The sequence below is a fragment of the Alligator mississippiensis genome, chromosome 4 (assembly GCF_030867095.1).
Source record: "Alligator mississippiensis isolate rAllMis1 chromosome 4, rAllMis1, whole genome shotgun sequence".
NCBI lineage: Eukaryota > Metazoa > Chordata > Crocodylia > Alligatoridae > Alligator > Alligator mississippiensis.
In genome coordinates, this window is record NC_081827.1 from 52,868,183 (window position 1) to 52,885,326 (window position 17,144).

At 47.3% G+C, this 17,144-nt stretch overlaps 1 long non-coding RNA gene across 1 annotated transcript in view; it reads left to right on the plus strand.

Annotated features, from left to right (window-relative positions):
* The first annotated feature begins 13,313 nt into the window (after positions 1-13,313).
* The window catches only part of LOC132250003 (uncharacterized), a 33,670-nt gene continuing 29,839 nt past the window's right edge, over positions 13,314-17,144 (plus strand). The window contains exon 1 of the long non-coding RNA XR_009461577.1: positions 13,314-15,313. This is a non-coding gene — a long non-coding RNA (uncharacterized LOC132250003). The remainder of the gene's footprint in view (positions 15,314-17,144) is intronic.

The following is a 17,144-nucleotide window of genomic DNA, read 5'->3' on the forward strand; positions in this document are numbered from 1 at the left end:
GGAGAGGCAGGAAAGCATAAATAAATGCCTTTCCCTGTTTCTATGACTTAAGATTCCTTGTAGGGCCACCTTAAGCAGCAAAGAACTTTGAGCAATAAATGTTGGTGTTTTTATAAAGTGGTGTTGTAAAAACATATATTTCCTGCCCCTTAAAGACTTGTAGATACATTGCTATCAAATGTCTTTCTTCACTTTGCTGTTCAGCCTGTTTTGCAATTGCTGGTTTCCTAACGTCAGCCACTGTGGTGGTGTTCAGAGCTATGTAAACAGAGTCTCTAAATGAAAATAGTGGTTGGAGGGATCATCTTAAAACTCAGAAGTTTCTTGCTTTTGTGGATTTATTAGACCCTTGTACTTACTAAACAGTGTTTATTTAAATGGAAGAATGCCAAATTGCTTGTGTTTAGTACTCAGCTTTCCATAAAAACTTCATAGAGAAGCCTCTGTAGAGTAGAGAGAAATGTGCACATCTGCATCTCTGCAAAATGAAGCCCTGTGACCACTGAAGTACAAATCTCCTAGTTATTAGGAAATACTGTATTATCACTGTACTACAAAACTTCAGAGAGTTATTTTTTGTAGATTATTTTATTTAAAATTTAAACCTGAAAATTGCTAATAATCTCTTCCCCCTCCCAAAATAGTAAGATGTTGAAAATATATTGTATTATACTTTATACATAATGCATGTGTACATCATACATATTGCACTCTTTGCAAATAATTAACCACTATTCACTGTCTTGCAAGTTCTTTCTGATAGAAGAAGCAGCTGGATGGCCCAGTACTTTTCTGACACAGTCCTGTTTATTTACATTGAAAATGCAGAAGGGCCTGTTTCCTTGAACACAGTAGGAATCAAGCAGTAGGGGAAAGCTTCCTGTGCTCACATTTCCAAGACTCTTTACAGAGAGCATTCTGCTCCAAAGCTCCCTTCCTTATACTGCAAGCCCTCTTCTAGAGGTCTGTCAGACTTTCTTGCTGCAACCTGTGCTGTTTATGTGATCTTGCAGACACAGGTGCAGTGACATCAGTCTTCCAGCTTTACGTTTGTTTCAGATTTTGGAGACCTTTTGGCCCACATGACCCAGCCACTGTCCAGATTTACCTATCCTTGAACAGTGATTTTTCCATTGTTTCATCCATCAGATGGGTCATTGATCTGTTGGGTCGTTGATTCCAGCTCCCTGCCATGACAGGCAACCATATCATTATAATACCTTTCATAAAATATTGAAGCCCCATCTTACAACTAGTTAGGTTTCTTGTCCCACTACTCCTATTGAAAGTCTGCTCCAGAACTTCACTTCTCTCATGCTGAGAAACCTTTTCTTCTTAATTAGCAACCAAAATGTATTCATGATCAATTTACATCCATTTGTTCTTGCACTAATTTAGCCTTTTATTTCTTTTCCCTCTGGATATCTACCGACCTGACATCTTTTTAGAGAGCAGTGTTATCCTGTCTTCACTTAATTTTGCTAGGCCAAACAAGCTAAACTTTTAGTATCCTCTCATAGTATAGGCTGTCCATACCCTTGGTCATCCTAATAGCCCTTCTCTGTACCTGTCCCAGTGCAACTTTATCCTTTTTGAATATTAGATGACCAAAACTGTTCACAGTATTCCAGATGGTCTCACCAGTGCCTTGTACAATGACATTAATGCTTTCTTTCCGGAAATTCCTCACCTGATAATTCAAAGAGTGCATTTGTTTTTTTCACAGCCAACTCACATTGGTGGCTCCTAGTCATCCAGTGATTTTTTTTCTTCCTTTGTCACTTCCAACTGATGAGCTCCCAGCTTATAGCAGAAATGTTATAATTAGTCTCAAAGTGCACGATCTTTCATTTTGCATTATTAAATGTCATCTTTGAATTATTCCAGTCCTCAAAGTCATTCCATCCTCCTCGGAAGATATTCCAGTCCTCGTCTGGAGGAGGACTAATGTTTCCTAACTTTTTTCAGCAGCAAATTCAATTAGTATGCTCCTAATTTTGTGCCAAGATCATTAGTAAATATATTAAATAAGATTGGCTGATTTTTGCAAGATGTCACAAGTAACCTCCTTCCAGTCTGACAACTCTCCCTTTCAGCACACTCTGTTATCTCCTATTTAAGTTCCTTCCTTACCTTTCATCTCTTGAATTAATCGCTATCTTCTTCAGCCTAACTAAAGATTTACCACGTGCTATAAATCATGAATGCTGAAATTTGCCACATATTTAGTCTATAAATAGAGGAATGCTTGATGATAACACTGTTATCAGACATAATGTAGTGCCAGACATCCACATTCATTTACTGGAACTAATGCTGCCTGTTTGAAAGATTGGCTCTTATTCAGACCTATGCTGCAGCAGCTGATATCAGTAGAAATGCTCAAGTTGCAGCCTGACATGCATAAGAAAACTGGAGAGTGGAGAGGAGGAGTTGTACAGGATGATTTTTATGCAGGCTTGTCAGCTTTGGAACTCTGTTTCCCCTTAGTCAAAATTACTTGAATCTGTTGACTCTCAAGGCAAATGGAAAATCTTGTCTTTCCTTCTTCATTGCTAAGCATTTGAAATAGGAAGCCAGATTTATATGAGTGGTTAATGTTGAGCAGGAAGATGGCTTCAACTGCTAGTTTACTTGAATTTCTGGTTGGGCATTACATGGAACACACTGGTGCAGTTTAGCTGTAATCAATTAAATTTTTATTGCATGTCAAGAGGGTAGATAGGTACTTTTAATTCTGTATAAACCTAAATAGTGAAATAAAATTAACTAGAGAATCCCATGCTTGGTTGCTTCTGTCAGCCAAACTTGTGGCATGCAGTAGTAGTTTCTTGTATTCCTCCATTCCCTCCCATACGAGGTCCCATATTCCATCCTCCTCTCTATCAGGGACTCCCTGAAAGTTACCACCACAGCCTTCATGCATGGGGCTCTCTGTGTGTTTCCCAACTTTCTCCCACATAAGGGATCACCTTTCTCCCTTTGTTAAGGGCTCTGTGTGGTCCCCCATTTCCCTTTCCACATGCCATAGCTTCTGTTAGTTCCCATCCGTTCTCCCCCACTATGTCAGGGTCCCTATTTTCTTCCTTCCTGTCAGGAGGTGATGTGACTCCACCAGATTGTTGTTTGGGACATTAAGTGACATGGCTACCCGTGACTGGTATTCGGTGATGCAGTGGCGGAGGAATGTGACCTTAACCTGCACTATCATGCGGACAGTGCGTGATCGCTTTTAGCCTATCCAATCAGAAGTTACCCCTAGAGCGTGACTGGCCAGACCAGCATGCTGAGGCCTCCAGAATGTTCCATCAAGGGGGGACCCTGATTGGCTAGGGAGTCTATAAAGGGGACTGCGCGCCTCAGCGTAGGGTCCCCAGACGCTCCCGAACTCAGGAAGACAGCCTGATCACCTATCTTGTCTGGACAGACCCCTAGGCCTCTAGCTAGATTCCTAGCATAGGCTACCACAGCTTATAGCTAGACCACGCGCAATCTGGAACGCCCTGTGTGTTGCCCAACTAGGCATCATACTTGTACTGATAGTATTTTCGGCTGCAGTCAACCTTCACGATTACACCTTGCTTGTTACTCGCCGCTACCCATCATCTGTTCGTTCTCCGCACCACGTCGGCTGTGTCCACCTGCTACTGTAAATAGTCCTTGTAATTAGTTCCTGTATTCATCAACTCGTTAATCATCTTGTTGGTTTGTAAGTAAACCTATGAATTTTCTTCACCTATTAGTTGTCGCGCTTTTTTCCTCTCTCACACTTGGCATCCCCGAGCGTGTCTGGGTTGGGGTCACTACTCAGTGCCCCACTCGACACGCAACTGAGGCCATTTTCCAAACACCATCCTTGAATTATGGCCCACATGGCGACGAGGATGGGATCGCCGAAGGAGCGAGAGAGGAATAATGCCCAAAATTTGAGGTCCTCAAAAAGTGAGGAAGAAAGGGTAGATTATGTGTTGTTAAACTGCCCCTGGAGAAGCCATCAACGGCCCCTGGTTGAGAGTACCACTGACTTGCGAGATCATGCCCGGTACCATCGAGCCGTAACGGGCCCGATTAAAGGGTACTTTTCTGTAATTGCCGCTGCAAACTCCAAGGGCAGAAAGGAATGGGCCGTGGAGAACCTAACTCCGGCCGCATTTGCCTGCCTAATGTCGAGCCCAGCAGTGAGGTATTGGCCTTATGATAAAGCCCAAGACTTAATTCCTTTTATAACATCGAAAGAAATCTCCGACAACAAAGATAAAGACCCCAGGCGAGAGTACGGGCGATGCATTAAATATGTAAAAGAAAGTAGCGGCCATGCCACGCCGTCAGACAGATTCAATTGCCCCACTCTCCCTGAGGAGAGCAGAGAGAGTGAAATCCTAACGGAGCTCAGGGAACAATTAGAGGAAAAGGGGCGAGAGTCCTCCCGGTGGAAATGTGGAGGAGAAAAATGGAAAAAGGGAAAAGTTATCAATATAATGTTTAGAACAATAACTGAGCTCTTAAGACTTGCAGTGAACCAGGCCGGTGACATCGAGGCTTTGGCCCAAGATGTCGCCGACAAGAATGCAAAACTGGCAAGGTTAAAGTCCCAAAATGGCGGCGACCCTGAGGAGAAGAATAAGGCGGGTGAGGAAGAAGCAGCTCACAAGATGGGAGGGGTAAGTGACATCACCCCAGGAGGGGAGGAGAACACTGGCCCTCTAGCGCCCCCTACCGTCTCACCGGGAAATGTAGGGAATAATGCTTCGGCGCCCCCTACGGGGGGTATCCCTTTGTGTTAACAAAGGGATCAATCACAGACCCTCTAGCACCACCTCCCTCACCGCCACCATACAAAATCCCCTCAGTATATCCCAGTCTTCCCCAAAAGGCCGACACCGCGAGTGCCCCCACCTTCCAAGTAAATCCAATTGCCACAGTCAAAACAATGGTGGAGGGTGAGGTAACCCAGACGGTTGCAGTCTACCGGACCCGGACAAGGGGGGAGATGCAAGATTTAATCAGGGAGACAAAAATCAGCCCAGAGGAGACCCCAGTAATGTGGGTGGGTCACCTTGTACTAAATCATGGAGGCGAATTACTCGACATGGAGGAGGCCAGTACCCTGATGAGACATCCCGTCTGGAGTGGGGGAACATGCACGGACCAAACCCAAATTGCTAACAACTGGGTATGGCTGATACCGATAAGCGCAGTAGTAGTCCCGACCCTTTTAGCACAAATTCACAAGTGGCACACAAACCCACCATCTCACCCGACGCCGTTACAGTTGCTTTATTCCATAGCTGGCATGAGTTACCTGATATGGAACACAGAGGTACGGCCAGTGATGCTAGATAAGCAACAGTGACAAGAGTACTAGCCGCACCGTTGGTGCAGGGAACCAGGCAGAGCTCCCGTGGAGGCAGATGCGGTGAAAGCCTGCGCAGAACTATACGGGGGAGACCAACCCCCCTTGCTAAAGGTAACGCTACACACTTTGATAGGGAGCCCCATAGGGAACATCCTTACGGAATTACCAGACCTTACAAGGACCAGCAAAGTGGAAGTGGCCACGGCTAGTCCAATCATACAAGTAGCAGAGGGGCAGGGAAAGAAACACCAATCCCCTAGGCCATCTCTAAAGATGTCCCCCAACGTTCAGTGGAAGGAGAGAACCCCGGAAGAAAAGGCTAGATTTGGGTTCCTTCTTAAAAATAGTGGCCTCACACCGATACAACTACGAAGAATAGGAGATCAGGGCCAAAAGGAACTAGCTACCCGCATGGGATTCAAATACAAAAAATGGGACCCAGACAAAAGGACCCAACAAAAAAACGAGTAGCGGCCGTTGAGGCAGGCACCGACGGCCGCTTTAGTAGCGACGAGCGCCCCTATATAACCTTAACTATACAGAAATTAAGTAGTCAAGAGGAAATGTCTGTGCGCTTTTTACTAGACACCGGCGCACAAGTTAATGTTATTAAACCCGAAGTCTATCATAAAAAAAGTCAAGAATAAAATTTGTACAGGGGCTCCATGCAGTTGCCAGTACCCCTGTGATAAGGTTTAAAGTCAATGGCAAGACCCTATCCGGGACCCTAGGGAGCATAAATATCTTAGGGGTCCCCGGAATTAAATCTCTACGATTACAGCAACATCTTATCTCAGCCCTACCATTAGAAATCCTGGAGATGGAGAGGCACCGACCAATCGTTAAGAACCCGACGTCGTGGCAATACAAGCCGATAGCGACAAAGGAGCATCTACGGGCATCCATTGAAAAACTGCTACAAAGCCTTCAACATCACAGCTGTATAACAGAGGTGAAATCTTCCATTTACCTTTCATCCAGGTGGGGCATACCAAAGCCGGGGAGGCCATCAGAGGCCCGGCTAGTGGTTTATTACCGGCAGGCCAACCACCGATGCGCCTTACTGCAAATGCCTGCAAATCATATGATCACAGAAATCATACAAGCCATTACAAAGGCCCAGGCGGGGGGTGAATGGTGGGCAGTAACGTTAGATTTAAAGGATATGTTTTATTCAGTCCTAATAATAGACGACCAAGGAATATTAAATATGTGTGTCGGTGGCAAGATATACGGATGGAATGTATGCCCACAAGGGTACTAAAACTCCCCAGCTCTTGCAACTGCTATGATGAATAATAGCATCCAATCTTTCAGAAACATCTATGCAGGCACACAAGAAATTAACATCTGGACCTATGTAGACGACGTAGCAATAATGGGATGTCACTGAGGAGCCGTACACCGAGCAGCCATGAACCTAAGGGCCCATCTGTGGAGAGAAGGTTGGAAGATAAACGAGAAGTCCATGAACGAACCAGCTAACAGCTTCACGTTCCTGGGAACTCATTTTGAAGGTCAGTACCGTTCGGGTACTACACATAACATTATGCCTACATCTGCAAAACAACCAAAAACCCAAGCTGATTTTCAAGCCCGGTTGGGACACCTAAATTGGGTCCGAAATTATGTAGCGCCTTCACATCTTAAACTGGTACAGCGTATTCAACAACAGCTCCGAAAAAAGCCTAGGAATCGAAAGCCATGGACAAATTATGACCAGAGGGCTCTAGAATCAGTACTAACTGAGGTGACTAACACTCACCTGACGGTGCCGTCAGAAAACGCTCCTCTAAACGTCTATGTGGGGTTCACAGAAGAACACATTTGGGCCATTGCTAGAAACACTGAGACCGAACACCCAGTGTACATGGGCCACCGCACCCTGCAAGAGCATCAGCATAGATATGGGTGCCTAGCAAAGGCCATGTTGGCTACCCAATTGGTAGAGCACTTAGCTCCATATACGGGAACCCTGATTGCACCGGGAGGGTCACTCTTAACATCATTAAACCCTGGCAAGATCCACCCAGAGTATCAGGGGACTGCGAAGACATGGTGCACAGTAGTACTGAGATTTCAATACTACTGGTCAGGATGGAAAGTTTTAGAGGGAGATTTACTCCTGAGTGAAGACGAAGAGTCCGTCATGCCTAAGTTATACGGGACAACGAAACCAGGTTGGGTGGCATCAGATGGAACCTCAAGAGAAAACGGGGCTTACGGATTTTATTGTAAGCCCTGCCAGCTCACTAAAATCTATAACGCACATAACGGTGAATCAGTTCAGGCGTCGGAGCTGAGGGGATTTCACCTAGCCCTCGAGCATATTTGAGGCTGTCATGATAACACCTTGCCAGTCCCTGTAATTGCAATTGATTCCGAATACATCTATAGAATCATGACTAAAACCGCTAGGGCTACAGAGCATCCACAAATCTGGGAGGACATCAGAGAAACCCTGCTACAGCTCAAGACATTACCACTGATAAAACATTACCCGATCGCATCGGGGAGACATAGACCCAGCACATCAGGTCATTGATCAAGCTCTTGCACAAGGAGTATTATCGAGGTGTACAGAAGCGGTCCAATCAATCCAAATAAATAATAAGAATAGTCAAGGTACAGTGGACGACCAATTATTCCTAAAGTGGCTTCATGAATTCTGGGGGCATCCCAGTACTGCTAGAGCCCGAATCCGATGGCAGTTAGATGCGGAGAAGGGGCCTAATATAAAACGTTGGCAAGAAATAGTGCAGGCTTACCCCACCTGCACTAAAGAAAAATCAAGACAGCATAGACACAAACATGGAGCTTTCAACACCGAGTACTTCTCACTGGGAAAAACCTGGCAGGTTGATATTTTAGGCCCCCTACCAGAGGTGAAAATACCTAACAAAGGCTTAGCTATAGTAGACCTAGGAACAAGACAGCTCCTTGTCCTCCCACTCAGAAAAACAACTGCAGTAAAGGTCCAAGAAGGTTTAATAAATGCATGCGCTCGTTGGCAAGTGCCAGCTGAAATACATTCAGATGGAGGGCCGCCTTTCACCTCTAAAGTTATTGAGCAATTTGCGGCCAAACATAATATCAATTGGCACCACCACGTAAAATACCATCCCCAATCCAACGGGGTAGTCGAGAGGCATATCGGCCTCTATAAGGAGAGTCTACGCCTACGGGGCAATGGTAGTTATAAAAATTGGATCAAATTCAATGATGAAGTCCTAATCTCACTAAACAAAGTTAAAGATTTATGGAAGGAAAGACCAGCGGTTACACCACCTACTTGGAAACCTTGCTACAACGAAAAAGAAAGAATATGGCTAGCAGTACCCACGGCCATAACAACGCAACCGATGCCTCTTCCTGGGACAGTTGAAAAAATAGGGAGTTATCCTAATACTTACTTTATTTCCCTAACAGCAGCCACACTGCCACGCACCCTCCTGGCCCACCATAACTGGTTGAGCTGAAGGAGTTAGGGGGAGGGTTTCCCAATTAATGATTGGGCGCAACATTGTATATACAGTTATACTAATTAGGTGATAAGTTTTTTTGTTGCAGATACGCTTTATTTTAACGGGCAAGTCATCCCCAGCCTGCTCCAAAGCTACCATGGAGCTGAGGATGGCAACCCAAGTAAAAGACAACAAGAAATTGTTTTTTAGATATATTGGGAGTAAAAGGAAGGCCCAGGGAGGAATAGGACTCCTGCTAAATGGGCAGAAACAATTGGTGACGGACAGAGGGGACAAGGCTGAACTCCTCAACGAGTTCTTTGCCTCAGTGTTCCTAAGTGAGGGGCACGACAGGTCTCTCACGGGTTGTAGAGAGGCAGCAGCAAGGCGCCAGACTTCCATACGTAGATCCTGAGGTGGTGCAGAGTCACTTGGAAGAACTGGATGCCTTTAAGTCGGCAGGCCCGGATGAGCTCCATCTGAGGGTGCTGAAGGCACTGGCCGACATCATTGCAGAGCCACTGGCGGGAATATTCGAACGCTCGTGGCGCACGGGCCAAGTCCCGGAGGACTGGAAAAGGGCTAACGTGGTCCCCATTTTCAAAAAGGGGAGGAAGGAGGACCCGGGCAACTATAGGCCAGTCAGTCTCACCTCCATCCTTGGTAAAGTCTTTGAAAAAATTATCAAGGCTCACATTTGTGAGAGCCCGGCAGGACAAATTATGCTGAGGGGAAACCAGCACGGGTTTGTGGCGGGCAGATCGTGCCTGACCAATCTAGTCTCTTTCTATGACCAGGTTACGAAACGCCTGGACACAGGAGGAGGGGTGGATGTCGTATACTTAGACTTCAGGAAGGCCTTCGATACGGTATCCCACCCCATACTGGTGAACAAGTTAAGAGGCTGTGATGTGGATGACTACACAGTCCGGTGGGTGGCGAATTGGCTAGAGGGTCGCGCCCAAAGAGTTGTGGTGGATGGGTCGGTCTCGACCTGGAAGGGTGTGGGCAGTGGGGTCCCGCAGGGCTCGGTCCTTGGACCGATACTCTTTAATGTCTTCATCAGTGACTTGGACAAGGGAGTCAAATGTACTCTGTCCAAGTTTGCAGATGACACAAAGCTATGGGGAGAAGTGGACACGCCGGAGGGCAGGGAACAGCTGCAAGCAGACCTGGATAGGTTGGACAAGTGGGCAGAAAACAACAGGATGCAGTTCAACAAGGAGAAATGCAAAGTGCTGCACCTAGGGAGGAAAAATGTCCAGCACACCTACAGCCTAGGGAATGACCTGCTGGGTGGCACAGAGGTGGAAAGGGATCTTGGAGTCGTAGTGGACTCCAAGATCAACATGAGCCGGCAGTGTGACGAAGCCATCAGAAAAGCCAATGGCACTTTATCGTGCATCAGCAGATGCATGACGAATAGGTCCAAGGAGGTGATACTTCCCCTCTATAGGGCGCTGGTCAGACCGCAGTTGGAGTACTGCGTGCAATTCTGGGCGCCACACTTCAAGAAGGATGCGGATAACCTGGAAAGGGTCCAGAGAAGGGCAACTCGTATGGTCAAGGGCCTGCAGACCAAGCCCTACGAGGAGAGACTAGAGAAACTGGACCTTTTCAGCCTCCGCAAGAGAAGGTTGAGAGGCGACCTTGTGACTGCCTATAAGTTCATCACGGGGGCACAGAAGGGAATTGGTGAGTATTTATTCACCAAGGCGCCCCCGGGGGTTACAAGAAACAATGGCCACAAGCTAGCAGAGAGCAGATTTAGATTGGACATTAGGAAGAACTTCTTCACAGTTCGAGTGGCCAAGGTCTGGAACGGGCTCCCAAGGGAGGTGGTGCTCTCCCCTACCCTGGGGGTCTTCAAGAGGAGGTTAGATGAGTATCTAGCTGGGGTCATCTAGACCCAGCACTCTTTCCTGCTTATGCAGGGGGTCGGACTCGATGATCTATTGAGGTCCCTTTCAACCCTAACATCTATGAATCCCCAGCCTGTCGTCTAACAGCCTACCTGGGGTCGCTAATAGTGCAAGGATGGTGACGACTTTCACCACCATCCACCTGGTCCTGCTCCTAACTCAAGCAACACCAGAGGCGAGCACTGAGGAGGACCCACTACGTCGGAACTCTGTGCTCCGGATGATTGAAATCTGGGCGAATGCCACCGGCCCGCATCCAGAGGGGGTAACCGCTTGCATCCCGAAGCCCACAGCAATCGAGGACAATGTTCTAGAGGCATATGTTACTCCCCTTAATATTGCAAAGTGGTTCTCTGAGGTACGAGGACCATTGTGTGGAACCTCTATTTGTAGAGTCAGTGGTCCCATACCTTGCCCAGGTTGCCAAGTAGTTTCTTTTCCCAACTATACACTCATAAGCAGGGGTAAAATGACGACGTACTACTGGCCGTCAGGTCAAATAACAAAGAAGAACATCTCTAGCCTAAACTGTAGGAGCGGGGGACTAGGGAGTAACAAAGTAGAGCCAATTGATTGTCATCGTATCCCCTGGGGGGCTCAGAAGTGGGGCACCGATGAAGATCAAGTACAATTCCTACCATGGCAAGCCCATAGTCTCCAGCCTTCATGGTTCCTTTTCCTTAATAGCACTACCATGCCAGAGGGAGGGTGGAATGTAAGCAGAGGGGTAAATCTTACTATTTTCGATGAGAAACATCAGCTGCTAAGTGCTTTCTTCCCATTGAGACAAGCGGAAGCGCGGCATTTAGAAAGCCGCAACCTAACACACCCCTACTGCACACCTAGAATCCAGGCCCCTTGGTGTCGTAGAAAGGGGCTGCCGACCAATGCACCCCGAGGACTCATGTGGGCATGTAACAACGGTGTACTATATACTGCTTTACCTGCTCACTTTGATGGGGCTTGCTTTATTGCTAGTGTGGAGCTCTGCCCACCTCTTGCCACAAACACTTCCAACCCACACACTCCCACTTATGAATTTTCTTCACCTATTAGTTGTCGCGCTTTTTTCCTCTCTCACACTTGGCATCCCCGAGCGTGTCTGGGTTGGGGTCACTACTCAGTGCCCCACTCGACACGCAACTGAGGCCATTTTCCAAACACCATCCTTGAATTATGGCCCCCACTTCCCTGTGTCAAGCCACTCAGTTACCTCCTCCTAGATGCCTTTTTCCCTTGCTCCTTAATCCTGCCTTATTTGTTCTTTTTCTATTGAGGAAATAACACTATATTGGGAGGCCAAGCAGACTTGAGATAAGGGAACAGATCATGTAGTTACAATTCCTAAGTGTGGGCTGCCATCCCTGTTGAGTAGCTGCAGTTGTGGAGGAGCTGCCAATAAAAGAATGACTCATGGGGAGTTTAAAAACCCAGAAAGGAGAGCAGAAAGGGGGATTGTGAAGAAACAGTTTGGAGGGAAGGAGTCAGTTGTGACTAGAACCGCTTGCTCTAGTGAGGGGTCAGGTTGCTGTGCTGGGGCTAGAGCCAAAGGGGTTCCTCTCTGAGTGCCCACAACAGGGCATCGAGATTTGGGGGTTTCATTTAGTTTTTTGTCTATTTGTTTTGTGTTAGGGGGAGTGGCTGAGGAGCTCCTCAGGGAGTGAACCCACCTGCCAAAGCCAGCAGACCAAGCAACCTGTTTACAGGGATATTATGCTGGAAGGTGCTATTAACCAGTTCTTTGATGTCTAGAGATAGTTGATGCTGCTGGCTCTGCTAAGCAGATGTCAGGGGCTTTGTTTCAGTTCTCCTATTTTCATCAAAATCAATATATTTTTGCAGTGCCATAGCAAGGGGGGGGTGAGTGGGTTGTGGGCGCTGAAGCAAAGGAGCGCCAGCAGGTGCTGCCCAGCCAGGGCAGGGCATCAGATAGAGCCATGAGCAGCTCATTTGGAGGGGCATAGGGATGGGGGAAGGGCGGCTCCCGCCACTACATGCACTCCCAGGCAAGCATGGGGGGGGCATGTGCCCTCCGGATATGTGCGGGATGAGGGTGGGCTGCTGCTGCAGGCTTTACCCTGGGCACCAAACTTTGTTGCTACAGCACTGTCTTTTTGCCCACTGATTCTTAGGATATTCCCTGGAATTTTGGAATACATTTGATGGAGTATTACAAAGTTATTGCATGACTTGAATTAGGTTAAGTTTAAGACTGTCACTCAGACAAATATATGATCAATTCCAAAGTGATAGTTGCATTTATTGATAAGTAAAGTTTTTAAATTCTGAATACTGATGAGCATGAATAAAAGAAAAAGACAAGTCCTTCATGCTCAGTACTGGGTACAGGTTGTAGCCACGTTGGTGTAATGACATAGAGGATTTACCCCAAAAAATTGTCTGCCTATCTGTTATTAGAACAATTAAAATTGTTGGAAGAATTTTTCTTTGCAAGCTTTCAGGTACAAACACCCTTTGTCAGGCTGAGGAAGCGTGTCAGCCTGATGAAAAATATTTGTACGCAAGAGCTTGCAAAGAAGAATTCTTCCAACTATTTTAGTTGTTCTAATAACAGATAGAGGATTTACCCATAGAAACTTGCCTGCCTATACTCAGTACAGAGCATTTCCTCAGTAACTGTGTAGACAGTGGAGAAATATGTACCTTGTTCAGCACTTGTTCAGATGGGCTTCAATGTAGATAAATGCAGGGTGCTGCACCTGGGGAGAAGGAATCCACAGCATACATACAAGCTGGGGAGCTCCCCCCTTGTGAGCACATAGGCAGAAAGGGATCTTGGAGTCATTACTGACTCCAAGATGAACATGAGCCACCAATACCAGACCACAGCCAGCAAAGCCACCTGCACCTTGTTGTGCATCCAAAGATGCATCTCAAGTCAGTCCAGAGAAGTGATACTCCCCCTCTACGCAACATTGGTCAGGCCACAGTTGGAGTACTGCGTCCAGTTCTGGGCACCGCACTTTAAGAAGGATGTGTTCTGCCTGGAGAGGGTTCAGAGGAGAGCCACCCGCTTGGTTGGAGGGCAACAGGACAGGCCCTAAGAGGAGAGGCTGAAGGACCTGAACCTGTTCATCCTCAGCAAGCGGAGACTGATGGGGGATTTGGTGGATGCCTACAAACTCATTAGGGGAGATCAACAAATAGGAAGAGTCCTATTCCCCCCAGCAGCACCTGGGGTGACAAGGAACATTGGCCAGAAGCTGCTGGATAATAGGTTCAGGTTGGAGATTAGGAGGCACTATTTCACTGTCAGGGTAGCTAGGATCTGGAACCAACTTCCTAGGGAAGTGGTCCTCACTCCTACCTTGGGTAAATTCAAGAGGAGGTTGGATGAACACCTGTCTGGGGTCGTGTGCTCCAACCAGTGGCAGGGGGTTAGACTAGATGATCTATTCAGGTCCCTTCTGACCCCTAACTACTATGAAACTTTGAAGAACCTTTATATCAAAATTAAAATGTAGCAGTAAGTAAAGTCCAAAGCAGATGTGAAAGAGGAAATAGTATGTGGCCCCAGCATAGGTCTCGTGCAATCTAGTAAATGCACATGCTATGCATAGCTGTCATTTCTAGGATTTCCAGCTGCTAACTAAGAAGAGTGACTCATTTAAGTGTACTTATGATTTCCACTTAGAAAGAATACAGGCAGCCAGGTACAGACACTGAAATGTATGCGTGAGAGTAATACCTCTCAGAACCAGATACTGATTCATGACTGGACTGTATTTCTGCCAGTTCAGTGGCCTCCTGTGTCTGATGCCTTAGTTTACTTTTATTTACTGAAAGTATGCCCAGCATCCACATACTTGAATCATCCCAGCACTCTCAAAGCATTCATCAGCACTCCTTCAGAATGAAGCCCTGAAGAAATTGAATTGCAAATTCCTGGTGTTGGGCAGTGTGGTGGGGCACCTTTGGGTGCCTGCCACTTTAAGGGCTTAAGCAGGTAGCAGAGCCAATGGGGGGGGTGTCACATGGCAACCAGGAGACCGCCTGATTGGAGGAGGGCTTGGCTGCTTGAGTATAAGACAAGGCACAGGGAGCAGGGCCAGCAGTTGCTGCTGGGATGCTATCGAGGTAAAGTCTCCCAGTGGGAGATTTGCTGTTCCCAGGAACATTCTGGAAGTCAGGGTAGGAACTGTGGGGAAAGAGGAGGTTTCTAAGAACCCAGTGGGGGTCCCAAGCCCCAAGGAAGTAGCTGTGGGCCTAGAGCGGTGGAGAGGCCAGCCTAGTAAGAGAGAGAGGCGGTGCACACAAGGGCCTCGGGAAGAGCCAAGTCAGCCTAGGAAAGGGGCTTAGAGTTTGTGGGCAAACTAAGGAGCTAGGTTAGCTCCTGGTTAGAACTGGTGGTGAGGCCAGGGGCTCAGATGAGCCCAGTGTAGTAAAGGGTAGCTTTATATAAGATCTCTGGGGCTCTAGGCAAGCCCAGCCTGACAGGACTGCTTTATGGAGGGGCCCAGAGGGGATCCCTGCTGAGGAAGAAGGTCAGCTGCTTCCAGACTGATCCCTAGACTGGTCAACGCGTGGGGCCAGGGTCAACAGGCCAAAGGGTAAGTAAACCCACTGTGAACCCACTGTGAAGGGTAGGCCAGGGCTGTGGAGAGCTGCTGGCACCCTGACTGGCCCAGGGGCAGGGCCAAAGCCTAAAAGAGACCTCAATGGAGGTGAACCACTGCTAAGAGAGGATAAGAGGTCAGCCAGCAAGCAGGCTGATATGAAAAAGACTGAAGTTCAGCCACCAGATGGAAGGTATCCTGTAAGGGGCCTGAGAGATGTGGCCTGTGGCTAGGAGCTATGCTATAAGATAGAGGCTGGAATGGAATGCCCAGGAGTGAGCAGCCCTGGAGGAACATCAAGAAGCCCAGTGAGGGGTAAGACCAGGGCAGGTAGGTCTGCAGTTGGTCCTAGGGCACAACCTAAAACTACACCTTGATGGGGTAGGATGGTGTGGTGGGGCTGCCTGTGGCAGGGCAGTCCTCAGGAAATGCCACACCAGTACCTCCCTAGTAAAAGGTGAGTATGGGGCACTAGAAAACCTCAGCCCCTGCTGCCTTATGGGTAGCCCTGTGGAGAAGAAGTGCTAGGGGAGCACACCCGGAGAGAAAAGCACCCGGCTTGGGTGACAACACAGGGGCCAGGAGGGACCAAGACCTAGTGGGAGGCCTGAATAAGAGTGAGGCCTAGTGAGAGGCCAAGAGTGGGGTCCAGGCACACAGACAGACACCTCAGGCCCAACGGGCACAAGGACCAGAATCTCCAGGGAGGTAGCAAAGTAGTGATCCCAGTGAGGGGGCAGAATGTGAGGGGCTAGGAGCCTAGTAAGAGGCAAGGAGCCCAGAGTGTGTGTGAGTAGAGGCTCCAGGCAGGGGTAGAGTAGAGGCCTCAGAGAGGGGTAGGTGGCTGAGGCACATCTAAGGACACCTGAGGCCAAGTTGGGCCAGAGGCCTGGCCAAGGTATGGCTGAGGATGCCTGAGGTCAGGTTTGGACCAGAGGCCAAGTGTGGCCCAGCAATGGGGCAGGGGGAGTTGGAAGTCATTTTGGATGCCATCTGTGAGGCATGGAGCATAGTAAAAGGGAGGTCAGAGCTGTGTATTTTGCTTTGGCATCAATTAAATGGGTAGTCTCCTGCATTTTTCTCCATCTCATTTTGATACATCAAAGTGTGGCAGGTGAGTTAGTGCAGACTGCCCTAGACAGGTGGACTGGCAGGCACTGTGACCAGCTCCGGGGATGGCCCCCTGTCTCAGGCAGCAACTGGACTCATCATACTTGTGCTAAAAACATTGTTTTTTGGTAGATCATCCAAATGAGATATTAACCTGAAAACTGCTAAGTAACTCAAAGTATTCTGTTACACATTATCTATTTCATTTGGAAGTAGTTAGATTTGGGGAATTTTTCTAGGTAACAAACATCTAATATATTGTTGTCAATATGAATTTGTCAAATGAGTGGACCTTAAGAAATAGAAAAGAATAGCAGATTGCAGAAAAGAAGGAAAGAAAAGCAGAGGAAAGGGTATATGTCTATGTTAATTTCAATCTGACTGGTCTCATTGGATATGGTAGCCTAACTGTGGGAGATATCCCAGTCCAGTTGTTCACTTTTTCCTGCACAAGGTGCTGCCTCTTGAAAACAGTGCCTTAACTGAGATTCAGTGTGAAAATGCTTTCCAAATTAAAAAACATGGGCCTTTCTCATACAATGTTTGTCCTCAAACAGAGAGACCCCTCCATCACCTACACAGCATTAATTTCTGATTGAAATTAAATATTTTCTTAGGAAATGGAGAGGAAGAATCATCTAAAAGTTCCCAAGAAAGATTACAATGCCATACAAAAACACTTCCAGTGGATACAGTTACGTATACAGTAACAGAA